The 5,651-nt window shown below is 30.7% G+C and overlaps 1 non-coding gene across 1 annotated transcript; it reads left to right on the forward strand.

Moving 5' to 3' along the window:
* The first annotated feature begins 4,696 nt into the window (after window positions 1-4,696).
* Window positions 4,697-4,800, forward strand: LOC113915578. Its single transcript, XR_003517726.1, has one exon. It is a non-coding gene; the product is annotated as a U6 spliceosomal RNA (small nuclear RNA).
* Window positions 4,801-5,651: the final 851 nt, after the last annotated feature.

Consider the following 5,651-nt stretch of genomic DNA (forward strand, 5'->3'; position numbering starts at 1 on the left):
CTTTGTATATTAGGGTTTTTGAACTTGGAACACTCTTCATGGGAGATATCTACCTTAACTTCTTCATTTTCATCAAAGGTTCCCTTTTCAATGAGATCTTATCTATGCACAAACATTTCCTATCTTTTTAAATTAGTTTTATTGATATAATCCATATATCATAAATATGCCCTTTTTAAGGTGCAATTAAATAATTTTTATTATATTCACAAGTATATGCAACCATCACCACAGTCTATTTTGAATATTTCATTACCTCAAAAAGAAATGCTGTACCCTTTAAATATCACTCTCTTATCTACATTTCCCCCACTCCAGCCCTAAGCAACTGTGAATTTACTTTCTATCTCTATAGATTTCTGAGTTCTGGACTTTCATAAGAATGAGGTCATATAGTACATGGTCCTTTGTGACTGGCTTTTTTCACCTAGCATAATGTATTCAAGTTTCATTTTTATTCTAGCATATGTAAAGTGATAACTCCTTATGGTTTTGATTTGCATTTTTCCGATAACTAATGATACTGATCATATTTTTATGTGTTTATTTCATATGCTTATTGGCCATTTGTGTATCTTAGGAGAAATGACTTTATCCATTCTTTAATTGGGTTAATTGTCTTTTTATTATTGAATTGGTAGAGATTTTTATGTATTTTAAATACAGGTCTCTAATCAAACATATAATCTGCAATATTTTCTCCCATCCTGTGTGTTGTCTTTCTATTTGCTTGGTGGTGCCTTTTGAAGTGTAAGTCTTATTTTGATCAAGTCTAATTTATCTTTTTTGCTGTTGTTGTTGCTGCTTACACTTTTGGTGTCATACTTAAGAATTTCTTTTGCAAGTTCAAGGTCATGAAGATTTATCCCTGTTTTCTTCTAGGAGTTTTATAGAAGTTTTGCTCTTACACTTATAATGTGAATAACACATAATGTGTAATTTTTTTATAATAATTTTGTATATAGTGTAAATGAGGGTCCAACTTTATTCTTTTGCTTGTGCTTATCCAGTTGTCCCAGAAACATTTCTTGAAAACACCATTCATCCAATATTAAACAATATTGCTATCCTTATTGAAAATCAATTGACCAGAGATGTGTGCTTTTTGTCTCTGGACTCTCAGTTTTATTTTACACACACGCACACACACACACACCCTTGTGTCAGTACCACACTGTCTGGATTACTGTTGATCTATGAGTTTTGATCAGGAAGTGTGAGTCCTCTCAATTTATTCTTCTTTTTCATAATTGTTTTGGCTTTTTTACATCCTTTTATTCAGTATAGATTTTAGAATCAGCTTGTCAATTTCTATAAAGAAGTGAGTTGGGATTATTGTAATTTTGCTGAGTCTGTAGATTAGTTTGAGGAGTATTGTCATCATAGCAAAGTTAAGACTTCCAACCTATGAACATGAGATGTTTTCCTATTTATTTAGATATTCTTTAACTCCTTTAAACAATGTATCACAGTTTTTCAGAACATAAGTTTAACACTTTTTTGATAAATTTATTCCTATTTATTCCTTTTGTTTAAATTCCTATTATTCCTTTTGTTAAATTTATTTCTAAGTGTTTTATTCATTTTGATACATTAATGGAATTGAGTTCTTCATTTATTTTATCTTATAGTTCAAAGCAAGTACATAAAAATGCAATTGATTTTTTGTATATTGGCTTTATATCCTTCAACCCTGCTGAACGCATATATTAGTTCTAATAATATTTAGTGGATTCCTTAAGATTTTCTGTACAAAATATCAGGCCATCTGTGAATAGAAATAACTTTACTTCTTTTAAAATTTGAATGTCTTATTTATTTTTCTTGCCTAGTTTTTCTGACTGGAACATGTCTTGTTCCCAAGCTTAGGAATAAATCATCTAGTCTTTCACCATTAAATATGTTTGCTGTGGATTTTTCATTGATGATTTTTAGCAGGTTGGGGAAGATCCCTTACATTATTACTTTCTTTACTGTTTCTATCATGAAAGAGCTCTAGGTTTTGTAAAATATTTTTCTGCACCTGCTAAGATGATAATGTGAATTCTGTTTTTTGTTCTATTAATAAGAAATATCACACACATAGATTTTTGAAAAGCCATCCTGCATCACAAAGATAAATCCAACTTGGTCATGGTGAATAATTCTTTTTATATGATGCTGGATTAAATTTTCAATTATTTTGTTTAGAATGTCTGCCTCCCATGAGAGATATTGTTCTGTAGTTTTATTTTCTTGTGATGTCATTGATTTTGTTATGAGAGGAATAGAATAAGTTGGGAAATCTTTCCATGTCTTTTATTTTTTGGAAGTGTTTATAAAGAATTAGAATTAATTTTTCTGTTGAAGTTTGGTAGATTTTAGTGGCAAAGCTATCTGTGCCAGGGTTTCATTTGTGGGCAGTTTTTGTTTTGTTTTGTCTAATCTATTTCCTTGTTATAAGCCTACTCAGATTGTTTACTTTTTCTTGAGTCAGTTTTGTAGTTTGTGTCTTTGTAAGAAGTCTATTTCATCCAATTTATCTAATATATTGGTGTACAGTCGTTTATAGTATTTTGTTGTAATCCTTTTTATTTTTCTTAGGTCAGTAGTTATGTCTCCTTCATTTCTGATTTTAGTAATTTGAATCTTTTCTCTTTTTTCTTGGTCAAATTAAATAAAATTTTGTCAATTATGTTGAGCTTTTAAAAAACCAGCTTTTGGTTTTTCTGTTCTTTTTAGAAACTAATTTTTGCTTTAATCTTTATTTTCCCTTCTTTCTCTTGCTTTATATTTAGTTCGCTATTCTATGTGAAAGGTTAGATTATTGATTTGAGATCTTTCATCATTTTTAATATAATCATTCACAGGTATAACTGTTGCATTATTTTGCATTTAGTGACTATTTTCTAATGTAGTATTTTAATTCAATTAACGTTTTTTTCAATATATTTTTGGATTTTCTTTAGTGGTTGTTCTAAAGTTTACTATATATGTCTTAAATTATGAAAATCATATTTAATTCCAGTAATATGTTGGTATGTTACACCTATATATCTCTATTGCTCTCCCTCCCTTTTGTTACATTATACCTATTACATCTATTAATGTTACAGACCCCAAAATTTTTATCCATTGTTATAATCACTACCATCTGTCATCATTTCCTAGTTTATTACAACTTTTCTCTCACCCACTTTCTTTGTATTACTATTGGCAAATACATTGCATGTATGTTGTAAGCCTAAGAATATATTACATACATATAAGCTATACAATTGCATTTCCAATCAGTTTAGAGAAAAGGGAGAGTATTTTTAGTGTCTTTTATAATTACATGAATGCCTTCACCTGTTTGATTACCTTTGCTCTTGTTTATTCCTGTGTATTTGAATTACCATGGGGGATGAGGTCACTTGCTTTCAGCCTGAAGAAATGAAGTCTTCTTTCCTGAGACTTGCGAGAAAGATTGTATCCATGAAACAAAAACAGAATGCAATAAAACAAGAAATATTAGAGAATAGTAAAAAGTTCTCAAAAATTCAATATATAAAATAAAAAATTAAAAATATCTTGAACACACTAATTCAAAAAGATATATGCACCCTTATGTTTATTGCAACATTATTTACAATAGTCAAGATAACAAAGTGTCTAATAGATAAATGGATAAAGAAGATGTGGTATTTATACACAATGAAATATTAGTCAGCCATAAAAAAAGAATGAAATCTTGCCATTTGTAACAACATGTTTGGATGTGGAGAGTATTATGTTTATTGAAATAAGTCAGTCAGAGAAAAACAAATACCATATGACTTCACTTACATGTGGAATTTAAGAAACAAAACAAATGAACAAAGAAAAAAAGAGATAAAACAAGAAATAGACTCAACTATAAAGAACAAACTGAATGTTACCAGAAGGGAGGTGGGTGGGGAGATGAGTGGAATAGGTGATGGGGATTAAGGAGGGCACTTATCATGAGGAGCATTGAGTAATGTATAGAATTGTTGAATCACTATATAGTATACCTGCAATTAATATAATACTGTATATTAGCTATAGTGGAATTAAATTTTTTTTTAAATCTTGGAAAATTGTTAAATATAAGTTTAAGATCTCACTTACTAGGCAAGTTAATGGAAAATGGAATAGGAAAGATGAAAAAAAATAGAGTATAAATCCATAATATCCTATTGACAACAATAGGATTTTTATGAAGAAATGATCAATGAAAGGTTATTTTTTTCATAATTAAAGAATAATTGTCATTAGATTGAAAGGACATTGAATTTTAAGGAAATTATTATTAATTTTTAAAAAGTGTCCAGGTGTGTCTAGATGACTCGGTCAGTTAAGTGTCTGACTCTTGATTTCAGTTCAGGTCATGATCTCAGGGTCATGAGATTGAGCCCCATATAGGGCTCCATGCTGGGCACAGAGCTTGCTTAAGATTCTTTCCCTCTGCCCTCCCCCCTTCCTCAAAAGAAAGAAAAAAAGAAAGAAAGAAAGAAAGAAAGAAAGAAAGAAAGAAAGAAAGAAAGAAAGAAAGAAAGAAAGAAAGAAAAAAGAAAGAAAGAAAGAAAGAAAGAAAGAAAGAAAGAAAGAAAGCAAAAAGAAAGAAAGAAAGAAAGAAAGAAAGAAAGAAAGAAAGAAAGAAAGAAAGAAAGAAAGAAAGAAAGAAAGAAAGAAAGAAAGAAAGAAAACATACATCATGCTCACTTGGGAAGCACATACACTAAAATCGGAACTATACAGAGATTAACATGGCCCCTGCATAAGGATGACATGCAAACCAATGTATCTCATTACGAAATTTCAGTATACCAAGGATAAAGAGAAGTTCGAAAATCTTACAGAAAAAGGAAATAAATGAAGAAAAAAGGCCCACAACCTTAAATCACAAATGGAAATATCATCAGACTTCTTCATGGCACTGTTGGAAGCTAAATAGCATTAGAACAAGGACTTCAAGACCTTGAGTGAAATTGATTTCAGACTAAAATTCTATAACCACTAACCTAACACATGTGAAGGAAAAAGACAATATCTTCACACATTAAAAAAAAAATCTAAAATCAAACTAACTAACTAAATAAATAAATGCCTAACTTCCATTCCTACTTTTTTGGAAAGGTTGCTGGAAATATGTCCCATCAAAACAAGAGACTGTATTAAGAAAGCGAATAAATGTGTTCATTTGATAAAAAAAAAAAAGGCAGTAAGAGAGAGTCTAAAAATGATAAAAAAATCATATTTAAGAAATTAATCAGGGGTGTCTGGGTGATGCAGTTGGCTAAACATCGGACTCTTGGTTTCTGCTCAGGTCGTGATCTAAGGGTCATGAGATCGAGCTCTGTGTCTGGCTCCGTGCTCGGCAGAGAGTCTGCTTGAGATTCTCTGCCTCTGTCCCTCCTGCCATTTACACACACACACACACACTCACTCTCTCTCTCTCTCTCTCAAATAAATAAAATCTAAAAAGAAATGTTATCGGGATGACAGTTGTGCAATAGGCCTGAGCAAAGGCCAGTCTGAATTGAAAAAGGAGGATTGTAATTTCTATGAGGGAGGTCTTCGGGAGGAAATTGGAAATGCAACATTTTCAGGTAGGACTGACCATGGGGAAAGTTTTATAAAATTATGATTAAGAAGAAAGAGCTTGATCC

The sequence above is a fragment of the Zalophus californianus genome, chromosome 11 (assembly GCF_009762305.2).
Source record: "Zalophus californianus isolate mZalCal1 chromosome 11, mZalCal1.pri.v2, whole genome shotgun sequence".
Lineage (NCBI taxonomy): Eukaryota > Metazoa > Chordata > Mammalia > Carnivora > Otariidae > Zalophus > Zalophus californianus.